Source organism: Manis pentadactyla, chromosome 5, assembly GCF_030020395.1.
Source record: "Manis pentadactyla isolate mManPen7 chromosome 5, mManPen7.hap1, whole genome shotgun sequence".
NCBI classification, from domain to species: domain Eukaryota; kingdom Metazoa; phylum Chordata; class Mammalia; order Pholidota; family Manidae; genus Manis; species Manis pentadactyla.
This window is the reverse complement of record NC_080023.1, coordinates 141,635,751-141,652,956: the sequence shown is the minus strand read 5'-3', so window position 1 is coordinate 141,652,956 and position 17,206 is coordinate 141,635,751. Positions and strand designations below refer to the sequence as shown.

General features: G+C 40.6%; 1 protein-coding gene across 3 annotated transcripts in view; it reads left to right on the top strand.

The window, feature by feature from the left end:
- The first annotated feature begins 4,905 nt into the window (after nucleotides 1-4,905).
- The window catches only part of SNAP25 (synaptosome associated protein 25), a 74,925-nt gene continuing 62,624 nt past the window's right edge, over nucleotides 4,906-17,206 (top strand). The window contains exon 1 of one of the 3 annotated variants that reach the window (XM_036876199.2): nucleotides 4,906-5,049. The gene's annotated coding sequence lies outside the window, so the exon portion shown is untranslated. Of the gene's footprint in view, nucleotides 5,050-5,214; nucleotides 5,237-17,206 lie in introns of those variants that run through there. The other 2 variants (XM_036876196.2, XM_036876197.2) reach the window with 2 other exon arrangements.

The window sequence follows — 17,206 nt, the reverse complement described above, 5'->3', positions numbered from 1 at the left end:
GGCCAGTGATCCATAGACTTATACCATTAGCAAATGAACCCCCAAAGCTGCTAATGAAAAAAGTCACAAACAATCCACAATATGTGAGACAGGGTCAGCTGTAAAGGGAGAATATGATAATTTTGTGTCAACTTGTCTAGGCCACAGGGTACTCAGATATTTGGCCAAAAGTTATTCTGAGTGTTTCTCTGCGGGTGTCTTTGGATAAGATTACCATTTATATCAGTAGACCAAGTATAGCATATTTCCCTCCCTAATGTGGTGGGCTTCATCCTATCAGCTAAAAGCCTGAATAAATCAAAAAAGCTGATTCTTCCCCAAGTAAGAGAGAATTCCTGTTGTCTGACTGCCTTTAAATGGCAAATCTGGCTTTTCTTGCCTTCAGATTCAATATGAATCAACAGTTCTTCCTGGGTCTTAAGCTTGCTAGCACTTGGATTAAATATTGGACTGGTCATGGGCTCTTCTGGGTCTCCAGGTTGCCAGCTCATCCTGCAGATCTTGAGACTTGTCAGCCTCCATTATCACATGAGCCAATTCCTTATATAAATCTCTTTGCATATATATATATGTATATATATAGAGAGAGAGGCATGGGAGAGAAAATGTGTATGTGTATACATATGTATATACACACACATACATTCTATTGGTTCTGTTTCCCTGGAGAACCCTGACTAATACAGAAGGGGTGAGTCAAACGGGGCTGGAGAAATCTGTGGTTATGAACTAGAGCCTAGGGTTCAAACTCCAGCTGGCCCATTTATTAGTTGTGCTGTTGATCAGGCTATTTAACCTCTCCAATCTTCAATTTCCTCCTCTCTTTTACCTAAATCTCAGTATATTACCACATCAAGCATATGGCAGGCATTAGATGTTGAGTAAATGAATGAATTAATATAGATTAAGAAACTGTGACCCAGAGTGATTATGATTAAAAGATGCATATCTAGTTAGTTACAAATGAAAAAAAGCAACCCTCCATACTAAAGCAGAGTTACAAGTCAATACATAAGGTTAAGTCTCATCAAATTGATGTTTACTTTATTTATTTATAAGTACTTCATATAAAAAATACAAAAATATTTCATATTTATAAATACTTTACATAAAATACTTCATAATGTCAGAAACAATTATTCTAAGTGTTTCACACTTTCCTTGTGAGTTGGTTATATTATTGTCCCCATTTTACCTCTGGATATACAGAGAGGTTGCAGAATTCATATTGTTAAAAGACTTACTGAAGGAATCCTGTGATCCTTTTTTCAAATAGCCTTTTTGGGGTTTGCTAGTTTTGACTACTATTTTCTCCTGGATTGTCAAAAGATTCATCCTCCTTACTTGACCACAGCATACCTTCGCACTGGAGAGGATCCTAGGATGCATTCATGTACAAAAGAGAGCCTATAACTGATGCATTAAGGAACAGTAGTGTGGAAACATCCAGCCTCTGGCTGCTGCACACTCTCCTCCTTCCTTCCTACAACGCTGTTCTTAGTAAAGAACAAAGTGTTATTTAAAATTCTGGGTGTGCAGTCTTATTTTTTCTGAACATGGCAATCCAGAAACAGAAACTAATGTTCCTGGTTCTCTGTCTGTCTCTCACAAGATATGTCCCTGCCTCAGAGGCTTCAGGGAATAAGAACAGCCTGGGGAGTTTAAGACCTAAAGCATTTAAGCTTTCATAGGTACTGTCAAGTTACTGTCTATAAACTGGGTGGGAGCTAGGGTAAGGGCTGGAAGAACATACAAAAAGAAAAATAGTAAACAAGCAATATGTGAAGCAAACCAAGAATCAAAACGGTTGATCTGTTGTCTATTCTTGTGCCCAAGCCTCAAACCCTCAGGGTGATTTGAAATATTGTCACAGGGTACCAGACATGCCCCAAAGGAGGACTTTGGAGAAGGGGGTTCTGAACTGGGCTGGTTCTAAACTACTTGCAAATTGACTTTGGAAAAATCAAATGATATTTTATAACCTTTATTCTTTATGAAGTTGTAATTATTGAGTCAATCATGGATCTTGCATTTTACCTGGAAGATACAAGCCTGGATCTGGAGCTATTGCAAACCAGAATACTTTTGGACATAGCATACCAGAAAAAGCTTTTGGAGATGGAATTAGCATAGCATGAATATCCATCCAGCAGAGCAGGTAATTTTCTTATTACTCATGGAATGAATTCTTAAGCATTACTTACTCCATGTTGGTTCTTCATAGGAGCAACTCACAGGCAGCTGAATCATTCACAGCAAATTTTCCATCACCATTCTTCTCTGTGTGGTTTAGATCTTAATAGACCCCAAATGACATGAATCTACTGGTTCCCTGCTGACAAGGGTGACTATGTTTTGTTTTGTTTTTTAATCAAATAAAGAGAAAAACCCTAGGGGAAAAATCATTATAGTGTTAAAAATACACTTAGGGCTATCTGGTCATCCTTAGTCGACATGTTTACCCCACATTTATGTTTCTCCAGTTAGACTCTGCTACCTTTCCCAGAGCAAGATGAAGAATCTTTCAAATAGCATCATTTTCAACATTAAGCAAAGGAGAATGGAAAATGCTGCCACCACCACAAGATAATCCTGTAGGGTCAGTAGTATTTTCTGTGACGCTCTGAATCAGTCTGACTCTCTACTATTATGTGTAATTTTTAAAGATGTCAGTGTGGGGCATCAGCAGTTGAAAATTCAGAATACCAAACCAGTTCTCCTCTGTGACTGCCACATAGCTTTTGCCTGCAGGATGAGCTTCCATCACTGATGTAGTTACTTTTTTTATTTTTATTTCTTTAATCTGGAAAATCCCCCACCTCCTCCATTCCTTCACAAAACTTTCTGCTGAGTGACTTTCAGTCTGAGGGCCCTATACATATTTCATTTCTTCCCACTCAGGCTTTTCCTTCCAAACCTACCACAAGTTAAAAAAGTGTCACATTTTGGAAAACATTCTGACTGTAAAGGATTTTACAGTGGCATTGTATTCATTGACACTTCTCCTAGCCCACTTCAGCTTGCTTTATGATGGAAGTGAAAACCATACCTAGAGTTTTATTGATAATTAAGTATCTAAGGACAAGGCAGATTTTCTTCTATATTGTATAAGAATCTTAAATGTTTAATGAATATTTAAGCAAACAAATTTCAGCAGCATGCCTGTTTTAGGAATCCAGCTTTAATAAAAATCCAAACACTATTTGTTCATTATTGTTGAAAACATTAATATTTCAAAATGCCCTTTGGTTCAGAGAATCTTTAAGAAACAAGTACTTCTACTTTTTTCAGTTAAACGCATCCTTTATTAAATGTTTAACGCTCTACTTGCTTTAAACGCCCCCTTTACAACTCTGCTTTCTTCTTTTTCTTTCTTAGGATTCTCTTTCTCTCCCTCCCCCTCTTTTTCTTTCTTTCTCTCCAATAGCTAGCAATGAAAAAGCTAAGCTTAGCTTTCAGACTGGGGGTGGCGGGTGGGGCGGAGGGGGAGACCTGGTGCGTTGTTTTTCCGGACCTGAGACAGGATTTTCCATCGCCTAAAAGAGGCCATCAAGTTTTAACATTGCGAGTCACGACTTCTAATCACATCCTTCCCGGAAAAGTACAAACAGTTCCTCAGTCGAGGTCCCCCACCTCCCACGCGCTTCCTAGCTCGCCCTCCCCGCGGAGAGCCCCGCGACAGCCTCCCCAACACCTGTGAATCATCAGAGAGGCTGCCACCGCGAAACTATTTGCATATACCCCTCTCCGCCCTCCCTGGACGCCCAATGTACAATGAAGGAGGACAACTGGGATTATTACTTTATGATTACTATTTTTAATATCTCATATGACCAGCACAAGTAGCTTTTCTCTCCCACGCCCCGTTTTCAGCATCAAAGAGCCCCTAAGCCAACCTTTGCTGGTACCCAGGGTTTGCGTCCTGAAAGAACCAACAGAATTTTGTAGCGTCCCGGCGACCCTTGAACCCGCAGCCCTCCAAATTTTTCCTCAGAAGTCTGGACAAACCTATAAATCGTGTAGTCGACTTTGTGGACAATTCCTAAGAAACACAACATAAGACCCCAGGCTCCGATTGTAAATTAAACAAAAGTTATCTATATTTTGCCATCGGCAAACAATTCTCAATTCCTTGAATTCCAGCAAACCTACGCGGCTTGAGTTAACTACCCTTCCGTCCTCCTTCCCCCGAGTTATTTGATACTCAGAGATAGTTGCTCTGACGTACTTGAAAATCAGGTGTCTCTCTCTCCCCAACTGACCACATTAATGCGAACTCCAAGCCCTCAATGTTCCTTTGACAAAATGAAGAAATCGCTCGTAGAAATCGCAACCCACGTAGCCTGACCATATATGGAGCTGATGATGGTTGACAGGGATGCCCCTTCGGACCCTCTTCTTTAGAAAAAAAAAACTGTGCTGAAATTCCCCGCCCCCACCACCTTTACATCTCCTTTGCCTTCTCTCATCTGACTCAACTAAAGACTCAATTCAGCAGGGGAAGCGTTATATAAATATAAAAATATACATATATGTATATACATATATAATCGAATGTGTCACACATACACATACATATACACGTACATGCAAGTACACACACACACACACATATATAAATAAAACAATATCAGAAAACCAGCCGCGAGATAAATGTGTTTGCCAGAGATCGGGTGTTAAAATGGAGTCATAAGAATCGTCCAGTTCGGGTGTTTATAAAAGATTAAAATACAAGGGTTTGCAGTAAAGCGCACAGGGAGCTGAGTCAGGCGCTGTGCACGTCGTAGCTCCTCCCTCCTCCCCCCGCAACCCGCGTCCCCGCTCCACCCTCCCCCACCACACTTCCTACCCGCCCCTCCAGGAGAAGGCTATTAAAAGCTGCTGACGTCAAAAGGGACGGCCATCTTTGATGAGGGCAGAGCTCACGTTGCATTGAGGACGAAACCTCGGGGAGGTCAGGCGCTGTCTTTCCTTCCCTCCTTGCTTGGCGGATCATCCACACTTGGAACCTGCTGGGGCCAGCGAACTCCAGCCTCTGGAGAAGCCAAGGTAAGGATCCCCTTCCCCAGGTCGTGGTTCTGGTTCTGGTTGGCTGCATACCCAGAGAGGGCCGGCCGCAGCTGGGGAGACAAACTGGGCTTGGGTACACACAAGTATTTGTGCAACTAGGGTGCGGTATTCCGTGCGTGCGCGTCTGGCTGGACTCCCGCCTGTAGCTTTATAAAGTATTTTCGAGGTGAGCTGCTTGGGGAAGGGATGAATGGGGACACTACAGATAAGAGCGAAGGGAGGAAGCTCAAGGGTACCGAATAATAACTTACTCTTTTTAAATAGTAGTGGGACCCTCTCTCTTCCATTTTGCGATGCAGTTTTCAGAGATGTTTAGGCTGCTGGTTATTTTTTCTGTAGACCAAAACAAACAAACCCTGTAGTTCTGACCTTATTATTATGACTGTTGTCGTTAGGGCTGTATTATCCAGGGAAGAATTAAGGAGAAGGCAGGGTGTGGGCGCTGGGGAGGAGAACGGAGAAAGGGGAGTTCCCGCCCCGGGCAGGCTGAGCTGCAGCCGCGACAGCAGCCTCTGTGCCCTACGGACTTGATTTATGCAGCCCGCTTCACGGCAACTGCAGGCTGGAGGGAGGCGGGCGAGTTGTGCTGGGTGGGAGGGCTCTGCCGAGGGCTGGTGGGGTGGGCTCGCCTCGGGGACTGCGGCGTCAGGCACTCAGCACCCTGGACAGCAATACCGAGAACCGCGCCGGTTCCCAAGACCTTTCAGCACCGCGGACAGTGGTCCGGCCGCAGCGCCGCGTCTACCTAAGGCAGAGACGCCTGGTCAGGGCTGGAGGCAAAACTGCCTCTCTGAGACCCTGGTTTCACAGAGACGCCTATTAGAGCAGACATAGTAAGTTAGAAAGAAAGAAAGAAAAAATAAATACTGTCCACAGGGACTCTTTTGCAGGCAATTACCTGCTCCCATCTTCAACTCCTGAAGAGCTTAAAAAAAAAAGTCTACTTGTGAAAATTTCCAGTGTTGCCCTCCTCCCCTTTTTAAGGTAGGAAAACACACTTTTTAAAAATCTGCATTTATCTTACAGTCGGATATCAAGGGTTTGTTTGTTTTAACACAGAGTAGATCTGTTTACAGTAGATTCCATCTACATGGGTGGACATGAATGAGGTACATATGAAGATGCCAACACAATCTATTGATGGAATGATGTATCTCCATATATACTTCTACTTGATAAAAATACAGGGGTAGTCGAATAAGCAGAATCAACTTTAAGGATGAAGCACTCTTCCTCTTTCCTGTCCCCTATCTTTGTAATTAGGCATTAACACAAACACACAAGCCAGAAAAGTACATCTTTGAGAAATATTACAAGTCCTATAGAGTACAGATTTTACCACTTTGGCCATGGTTTCAGAATGAGTGGACATAGATAATCTCAGGCTCCTAGTTTCTAATCTCTAATCTTGACAATGTAAAACCGGTTTTCCTCAGAGGAATCCAACTGTGTCCTTCCGGGTAATGCAGGCAAAAGGGCCACAGTGTTAGGCTGAAACTGGACTCTGACCTAAAGACCCACTGCAATTTCTATTACAGCACTGCGGGATTTTGCCAAGGCGGTGATAAGTACTTTAACCATTTTCTACTCTGAGGCTTGTAGCCTCTGAATGAACAAAAAATTATCACAGGGATATTTCCAGCTGTATGATATAGATAAAATTGGCATAAAATGACCAGGTGCAAAATTGTACTATTTGAGTAGTTGTTAAATATGAGTAACAGCATCATATGTAAGAACATTTATACAGCACTTTAAAGAAATGCTATCAGGATCCCCTGAAAAGCCTCAACAGATCTTGGATTGTGTTTAGTCAGTCATTACTCCAATAATTTATATATTAGAGGTGCTAAAATACCCTCTCCACACAGAGAAGGAACTTTCATTCCTAGTTATTTATTTCCTAGTGTTTTTCATTTTTATGGGTAACCATGTGTTTCTACATAAGTATATATTGATCTGTTATTGTAAATGGGTATAAAATTATTATTCAAAAGTATGTAACTGCATGGAAGAATTTTATAACTCTGCAACCCACAGATGAAATAAACAACTATTGTTTAGGGATAGGATGAGGGGAGAAAAGGTGCATGAGAGTGTTAAAAAATGCTTTGACTTAACGTTGCCATTTCCAGACAGCTCTCTGCGTAGTTGCGTCAAGTGAAAAAAACCTAACGCTTCCGGAATTACGTGCTTGGACATTAGTAATACTGCTGGATTTGTTTGCTAGTGGAAGACTGAGGTGGGGGCAGTGGAGGTAGAGCACTGCGGTGAAACTGGCAAAGGGCACAGATCTGGGAGGAAGTGGTGAAATGCACAATTATGGAGCTCATCCTAGAAAAGCTTACTGAGAAATTAAAGACAAAAGCAATTGAAGCATGAATTTAACATTTGCATTATTGATAAGCTTCAGGAAAAAAAAATGAGATAGAGGCAGGAGCAGATGGACATACGAATGTGCCAAGAAACATTTACACAGACCCTCTGATGGTACCTGCTTGTTTGCTCATTGTCATTTTCTGCATTACCACCTTGGCATTCAGAATATGAAACAATGTATAACTTCTTAACTTCTCCATGGTAAAAACTCCCAATAATTCACAATTTTATTTTTACTTTGTTAAACATGAACAACCACACATGCACAAACACAATATAAAATGTCCTGTAATTATCTTATAAGACATTCCTAAACTCTAGGTATTAACCCCAGATTGATGGTTATCAATCAGAAGATTAATGTTTCTGCTAGTGGCTTCTCTTCCCATAGCAGCCAGCCTTTAGCAGAACATGTAGGTTTTGATGATTAGTAGAAATGAAAGATAATTTGAGAAAGAGGTTGAGAGAGGAGACATGAAGGATTAAAAACAGATAATCTGCCTTTTATTTGATGCACCATGAATAAACTATTTTTCTTACACTATGAAACTGCTTTACAATTCTATGAAGGTAAGAAAATTGGTGTCTTCAGCCTCAGCACTAGAAACATTTCTGCAATGTCATTCCTTGTCAGCAGGGACTAACCTGATGGGAAGATACTGACCAATCAGTGGGCACCAGATACATAAATGAGCCCCAAGGAAAATATAAAGTCTCATGCTTAGAGGCCTCTGACCTCATAAAATTTAGTATCTAGTAATCTTAGTGAAAATAATAAACAATAAAAATTAATAAATAATATCAGGGTGAAAATGCAATGAAACAGTAGAAGAGAAATCACAAGGAAATAATTCTATTTGCCAAGTGAATGTGACCAAAAACAAGGAATGTAAATTCTGAGGAAGACAACATTTCAGTGGACTAGAATAATCTGAGAGAGGAGGTGGGGCTTCAGCTAGCTGGGAAGTTGGGGAAAGGTGAGGGAGATCTGCTAAGTAAAAGTTGCAGCAAGCACAAGCCACTAGCAGAAACATTAATCTTCTGATTGATAACTATCAATCTGGGATTAATACCTAGAGTTTAGGAATGTCTTATAAAATAATTATAGGGCATTTTGTATTATGTTTGTGCATGTGTGGTTGTTCATGTTTAACAAAGTAAAAATAAAATTGTGAATTATTGGGAGATTTTACCATGGAGAAGTTAAATCCTAAAAATATTTGGATGGAGTGGGAAGTTTGTGTAGAGGAAATGGAGAGTTGGAGCCTTCTGTGGAAGGCCTTGAATGACAAACTGAGCACTTGGTGCTTTATTCTCTAAAGTTGCCTTCTGAGCAGAAGCTGATATAATAAAGCAACCAGGTCCTTTTTAACATTTGGGAATTGTTATTGACAGAAGGGATCAAATTTGCATTCTTCCGGAAACAGAAAGGAGCAATTTGGTATCATAAAGGATGATTAACTTAAAAAAAAAATCAGGCCTCATTTAGGCATCTTTTAAGGTCAGTCTTCAGCATACCCATGGACTTAGAAGTCCTGCCCAGAAGTTAGTTGTAAGTTTCAAACAGAACAAATTATTCAACATGAACACCTACCAGAGAGACTGAAAAGTGGGTGAGGAATCTGGGGATGAAAGGTACACAGAAAGCTCACTTGAATAAAAACCATGCAGAGCACTCTCTTCCAGCTTGTGAGTATTCTACATTGTCAGATACACTGGCTGGCTGGCTGAAAAAGATGAGGTTTCTGTGCATGCTTCAGACAGTGTGACTTGCAGAACTAACCCCGAGAGGCTAGAACTAGGTAGTGGGGTGGGGTGGGGCGCAAGGGGTGGGGAGAGGAGATGCTATGGTAAAATTTTGAAAAAGTGAGGTGAGGTGGACAATATATTTCTTTCCCTACCATCCTAGCTGGCTTTTGCTTATTACCCCCATTCCAGGGCTAGCTCAAGGTCTGAACTATATTTTCATTTTTAATCTTGTGGTTGCTACTCACAGTGGAGCTTGAAAATTCCAAATACTGATGGAACTGCCAAACCAAAATAGGCAATGGCTTCATGTGCAGGAATAAATGGCAGTTGCAGACATAAATCTTGTTGCTATTTCAGTTCTCACTCTAAAGTGTCAGGGGACTATCCTCACTTGTTCTTCATCAAAACACTGGCAGGAGAAACATCCTTAGGTAACATGTTGATTTTCAAGTTGACTCCCTGGGGGAAATTGGGTTGTAGTGACATTTTATGCTTTAGGAGGAGGTCAGACTTGTGGTTATTGAGTTGAAAACAGAGGGCCTTACAAGTGTCAAGTAAGAGGGAGGGAGGAGATACAACATAGCATTGATGAAGTAGGACAAGGTAAGTGGAGAAAAGAATTTTTTTTTAAAGTTTGTCTTACAAGAGGAAGAGGTTTCAGAGAAATTTCCAGAGAACCCCAGCTGCACTATGAAGTCTTCGGAACTGCTACCATTGCTGTAATGATAATAGCTACTCCATTCTACATGATTTTCTTCACAAGGATCTCAAAGCACTTCACCCAATATAAAAATCCAAGCAGTTACTGATTTCTGAATGAATGATGCAAACCATAGCTGAGTGAGTTCATGTATAATATTAGATAAGATTTAGTAAGCCGTAAGTCTGACTTAGAAGGACAGAGACACCCAAAGCTGTGATTAATCAGAATAGGCCTGTGAGGGAGAAGAGTGAGCCACTGATTCTAAAAGTTTTTACCTACACTAGATCACTGAATCCTCGTAACAACCCTGTAATCAGGGTCCTGTTGTTATTTCCATTTTACAGATGAGGAAAGTGAGGCAGAGAAAGGCTAAGTAATTTTTCTAACATCACAGAGAAGAGACAAAATTTACTCTTAACTGTATACCATGCTACCTCTTGCATCATCCACATATTCAATACTGGCCAAATGAGGCACAGAGAACATACATGATTTTTTGTTTTTTGCAATATTTCCCCCCCCTCAGTTGGGCTGCAGGGTGTGAGGGCAAGGTTGCTGATCAAAAGCCAGGAGACCTGGTTTTAGCCCTGAACAACTATAATTTCTTGTTTTGGAATCACGCTATATTTAAGTCAGTCACTTAACCACTATTGAATTCAGTTTCTTCGTCTGTAGAATGACAGAACTAATGTTTCCCGATACCCCTGCCACTCAGAAGTCAATGAATCAGTGTTGAAAACTCCGGATAATAGCTCTGGGTCCAGCAACCTGATGGTCTCAGCTGGCAGTGCCTTAATCCTGCTTCAGTAACTGACCTAACTCTCTACCCGCTCATAAGATCAGTTACATCTGCAACTTCCCTTCTTGATCTCTCTCTTTTTTTCTGAACAATTTCTTTGACATCATCTTTCTGAAGTCTTTCTGATCAGACTTAAGAAATCCTGCCTTTTCCCTCAAAGTCCTGATATAAGTCATCTCTGCTTTAAGGCTCTCCTGTCCTTCTCAATCATATTTACGGCTCTGTGGCCCAGCCTGTTTCCTACAACCTGCTTAAACTTTTTGTAATTCTTTTTTTGACCTAATTAACTGTTTTTTAAAATTCCTTTCTAGACCATCTTTTGATCATCTCCTGTCTGAGTTAAAAGCAATTTATTTGCTGCTATTTCCTCACTGGCCCTCTTCCTCTGCCATTTAGAAAAGGGAAAACAGAAGCTTTTATAGAATCTGTGAGCTCTTAAGTACTTAAAAATTAACATTTCCCTATGACCTCAATCACATGATATTAATAGCCAGCTCAAAAACTAATCAAATTTGGAGTGTGGTAAAATAAGATTTCATAAAGGACAAGGGAAAGAGAGAAGGAAGCAAAGGTAGCCAATGAGATTTAAAGATCAGAGGCTAGCATCCCACAGGACAATGTTTAACAGTAAAATTCATAGTCATGCATGAATTAAATTCACATGTTCCAGAAAAGTCACGTTCTTTTTGTTGCTACAACTCCATACCTACTTCAGATTTCAGCATCCTTCCACCTTGCTTGGTAAAACCTAATATTACAAGATGAGAGCCTGACTGGTTTTCTTGATGCTGATGCAGATTTCAGCCTCAGTAGTGATAACCTGATAATAAGAACCAATCTGAATCCCCAAAAAGAGACGGTGGGAGGGAGATGCCGTTTAAGGGTGAGTGTTTCCTCTTCTTTGCTCAACAATCATTATAGAGAAACTCAAAGTGAATTATAGTGTCTGCCAGAATTGATGCTGAATGACAGCTGCACTAGATTTATGGATTGCTTTCTGGAGTCATGGAAAAATATATTTGATTCGCTTAGTTAGTGACAGAATCCAAATTCTGATCCACGTGAAGGGAAAAAACTGAAACAACTCAGTTATCTTTTCTTCTGCTTTTGGGGTTTTGTTGCCATTGATTTGCTTTGGTTCCTGTTACCCAAAGATGGCTAATTTCCATGTCTTAAATGGAGAATGTCTGCACTGTCTGCTGACTCACCTCATCTTCCAGGGTGCTCCATTTTATACTTGAAGAGAAAGGTTGTTTTCCCCCTAAAGTGGTAGATTCTACAAAATGACCATCTGGTCCCAACCTACCCATTGCTGTCTATGTTCAAATGACACTACTCACAACTTGGGAAATGACTTTTCAAGCCTGCAGGCTTGAGTGAGTGGTTTCTGTCATTTACTGGTGACAGCACGAAAGAAAATGAAAACCTCATAGGTACACCCCTGAGGCCAGAGTTGCCCTGCCCTCTTGCATTTTTACCATTCTAGGAGAAATCCCTCAGTTGAGCTCTGAGAGTCCTGCAAGTTGGACAGAATTCCCTTTAATGGAGAAACTTAGATTAAATTGCTGATTTCCTTTATTCAAATTCACCTTTTGTACAGTTTTGAAGAATGACTGGCAAATTGCAAAATGGTATATTTCTTAAATTTCCCTTCAGTTAGTCTGAGTTTGGTCTGACAGCTAGGTAGAGGTAAATCACACTGTGGCTTCTTCACTGATAAACAGAAAGTAGAAGAAAATAAATTCCAGTAAGCCTGCTAGGAAGATACCTGGCAAACAATTGCATTATGCAGTAGTCCTGTGCAGTGAATTTTTTATTTTAATGGGAAAGTCCATGATAACTTCACTATAACACTAGAAATCAAAATAGTATTCCTGATTTTTGGCTGAGAAATTGCTGAATGTAACCACTTTTTTCCAGTTCCAAGATGACTGTCCCTGTATTCCTCAAACATAAATCAGGTTTCTTTATGGCACTCTTTATTAATTAATTCAACAAATATTTATTGAGCATCTGTCATGTACCAGGAAAACACTGGTTACTGACGATAGAGCAGTAGTTAAAACATGCATGTTACTGCCATCAGTGCATTTTGCTGGGCATCTTCTTTTAAGGTATTGCTATTTTAGAAGGCATGTTTCCACAGAGGATCCTTTTTAGAATCTAAGACATTAACCCAACATAGAAAAGAGCTTGGCTCTCTATCTACAATATGCCAATTGGTTAAAGGTTTGTATTGAGTGGTTTGTATCCATGGAGAGGTTGCTACATCATAAACAGAATACATATTAAGAACCAGCTTCAGCTATCAAGGAACTTAGTAAATATCTAGGATAGAGTAGATCCTTGTATATATAAGTTTGTCTCTATTTCCATAGTAATCAAGTAGGATATCATTAAAATTTCCTTTAAGTACATGTCTATATTCTAGTGTCCCAGTCTATTAGGATCTTTCCATATATAGAGACCATTTCCCACTGCTCATAGGGAGAACAGGGCAAAATTCAAGAAACATGGTACCCCCTAGGCCAGAAACCTAGTCTCAACTATAAAATTCATTGAACAATGCCAGAATAGGGGGTGACAGAGAAACAGCAACATCTTTTGGATGGCAGTAGTTATCAAGCCAATCCTCTTCCCTACTCTGAAAACTTCCTATCATTAAACAAGGTCCTAAGATTCAGGATCAGGTAGAAGTGTTATCCCTCCAACTCTTGCTTTTAGAAATTTACATCTTCTTATCAATGAGCAATGTTCCCATCTCCCTTGTAAGATCTATCACAGTGCTTTGTAATTATGTACTTATGCATTTCTCTTCCTTAACAGACTAGTCTTTGAGAGCAAGGGCAAAATCTTAACCATCTTTGAATCCTCAGTACCTATAATAGTGCCTATTGCATATAACCAGGTATATAGGAAACAAATGAGTGAGTGAGGATACCAACTACCCTTTGCAGAGAAAAGAATTCTACCACTGTAAGTAACTCCTTTTATTGATCAAATGTTATAATCAAGACAACTCAGGAGTGTAGATTCACCCTAAATGGCAGAATAAAATTATGCCCCAAGGAAGCACTTTGTTCGCCCCAACTAGCTTAACAAACTTTGGCAAATAATTTATTTTCCTGACCTGTTGTTTTATCACCTATGTGTGAGTCGGGGATTAAAATGCTAATGGAGGATCAAAAGAGTCTCAAGAAAAGCATTTCTAAAAGCAGGTTTACATTCAGAGATGAAAAACAATTGCCTATGCGTGACTTAAGTCAATTTCACATATAAAGCCAAGCTATTTAACATATATAAAATCACAGTTAAAATTCTTTACTTTTCACTAAGATGGAAAGGATGTTTTTAATGCCATTCTACACACATCTACTGTTAAATATATTATAGTCACCAGGGGGATAGACTGGTGACTTCAGCCAGCTTTTGTCTTCAAGTCACATATTTGCTGCTGTTTTGCCAGAATTGGTGGAATGGTATATGCAAGCCCTGCTTGTTGATTTGGCTTTCTAGAAAATCTTCCTACACATCAGTTTCTAACTTTCCTTTTGAAGTATCCAGTGTCCTTTTGTCTAGGTCAGAAAAATAAATAAAGGCATCATGTGGTAAATCAGTCCCATTTTTTATCTTTAAGAGAAAGCCATTACCAACTGAGCATTGAATTTTGCATTTCTTTTCTCCCCAATCCTCATGAAACAAGTCTAAAACCACTGGTCAGTTACTCTGCAGCCTTCTTTCTCCAGCTGAGAATGAAGATGCCACTTGATGACTATAAGAAAAAACAGAAGCTAACTTATTGAATGCCTACAGCATGCCACATTAGACCCTTGGCATACATTATCTCATTTCATTCCGGTGGCAGCCTCAAAAGAGTTTGGAATTCTTGTCTTTCTAAATGCAAAGTCCATTTCCCCCCGCCACCCAACCATCTTACGAGTTTTCCCATGAGTTGCATGCAATCCACTGAGATCTTCTAATAGGAAGCATGTTCCTAATGTGTAGAACATGAGTCAGCAAAATCCAAAGAACTCAGTCCTCTGGGCTAAAGAGCCAAATGAGATAGGGTGACATGAGTGTGCAGGAGAAACTTAAGTATCCAGACAGTCTCATTGAGTACTGGATTGAGAGTCATGTCTGGGTACTTAGCCCATCTCCACCACTTCAGTTTTATGACCATGATCAGCTACCTAACCTGAACTAAGCCAGTTTTCCCATCTGTAAAAAGAAAGCAACAGTGGCCATGCACATGTCATGAGACCTAAAGGAACTAATACTTGTGAAGTACTGTTACCTTCACCACTCTGGGAGAGAGGGACTGTTGTTATCATGTCCCATTATCTGCTATTTGCCACCCCAGATTTCCAGTGTTCTTTACGGCAGGTTAGGTGAAGGCCATATGTTTCATTTTCTCTTTATCATGTTGAGTTCGCTTAAAGAGACAACAGGTCTTGGTATCACATTTTTTTTTAGCTTGAGCAGCATGCATGATAAAATGGGAAAATATGTTGACAGTCTTTGATTTTCTTTATTTGAGAAAGGATTTTAAAAATGCCCTTGAATAGCATCTTTCCCTTGAGAATGGCACTGTGATTTTCAGGATGACATTTGAAGACCAAAGATGCTTAGTTATGGATGAAGTAAACATGGGTCCTCTCTTACTTAATGCCTTGGGTTTTAAAACCCCTAAGGAGTTAAGAGAGATGATATGCAAAAATTTCCTGCTATTCTTTAGTTTAATGAAAAAAATTTGGCCATAAGCTTTTTAGTGAATCATTATTGAAGCTACATCTGTTGGCTTCATTTTGTATTCAGGTTTGTGTTGGGTTTTTTGTTGAAGATGGGTTGGGTTCCTTATTAAATACTGTGTGTGTCCCTGTGTGTTTTTATATACATACACAGTATGCAGACAGAAAGGTGCAAACACAGACTCTTTTCTTACAGCCAGCCTTGGTTACAAGACTCCAACATGGATCATCTCATTGTCAAAATCTTTAGCTTGATTCATAAACCAATCAGTATAAAACTTGTGTGGAAAACTTACATGAACTGCAAGATGTCTGCTCTTAGGCCGCATTCACAGAACTATTCCACTTGACAGTTAGAAAACACACCAAAAGCAATAACCACAGAATCTACTTTTGGGAGAATTCCTCTGAATCTAGGCCTACAGGACAAGAAAACTTACTGGGAAGAGTTTTTGAAACCCATACTGTCTTTTGAGCATCTGCTATGTACTACATATTCTATGACTGCTGTTATAAGGAAACTGTCATCTGTGCATTATATTTAATTTCTACAGCAACTTCTTAAGTGGTGTGTGTGACTTTCCATCCTTGACTTAGAAAGGATACTGTCTGGTCAGGGCCCTACCAAGGTACTAATTGCTGTCCCTTCCCCTGCTGCAAACCACTCTGATACCTAGACAGGGCTTAGTGGTGAAAATATCAGGCTTTTTTATTAAAGCTTGATTGGAAAAAAATGGTTAGGACCAGCAACCAGAATTAGACTAGTCCTACTCGTAGTCTTACTCTGTTGGGACCCACCGAAGGAGAAAGTGCTGCACAGATACGTGTCTGAGACAGGGCAGCTTGAGTGCCTTAGGCCCCACCTCCCTCCTCCGCGCCTCCCTCTTAAGGCACAGAACCTGCCTCAGGAGTTTTGCAGCTTTTGAAAGAGCAAAATACCCAGCCTTGCTGTGAGCAGCCAGATGGCAGAGAAAAAGCCAAGTGGGGGCGGAGCTCTTCTTGCTCACTGCCTATTTCCCATCTCACAGAGCATTTCAGTTGGGGGTGGGAGAGGCAAATAAAGGAAGGGGTGGAGGGGATGGTGGAAGCTATCTTCCCAGTACTAGTTACCCAAAGAGTGGAGGTGCCTGACAAGGTAGTAATTGATGAGTCTCTGAGAAGGAGAACATGGTTCCTCCTTTTTCCACACAGCTGATAAGGGAGAGGGTGAGTTTGAATTTGAGATCCTAAATACCATGCTGCTGACCCTGCGCAATTACTCTAGGGCCTTGGTTCTCAAACTGTGGTCTGTGGACCAGCAGCATCAGCCTCACGCAAGAGTTTGCTAGAAATGCAGTTCTAAGGCCCCACCCCACACCTACTGAATCTGAAACTCTAGGGGTAGGGTCAGAGGTTTTTGGGTTTTCGTCACCTCCAGGTGATTCCGAGCACGCTTAGGAATGAGAACCAACGTCCTAGGCATCTTAGTAGCTCCTTCAGGTGTTCACATTGACCTTAAACTGGGTCTGATGAGGGTGAGGTGTTTCCGCTGTTCTCTTCCTTCCCAAAGCTGTGACTGGGTACTTGGGGAGAGAGGAGCTGTCTTGGGCCCCTGGATGGAATTCTCTACTCACCCTTCTGACTTAGTAATGAAATGCTGTGATTCATCAGAATGATTTTGAAGAATGAAGAACGTGAATGTCCACAAAAGGAGGACAGGGGTCTTGGCTGACAGACAGGGGGCTCCTTCTTAGTGCTTTTTTCCTCCTGAAACATTGG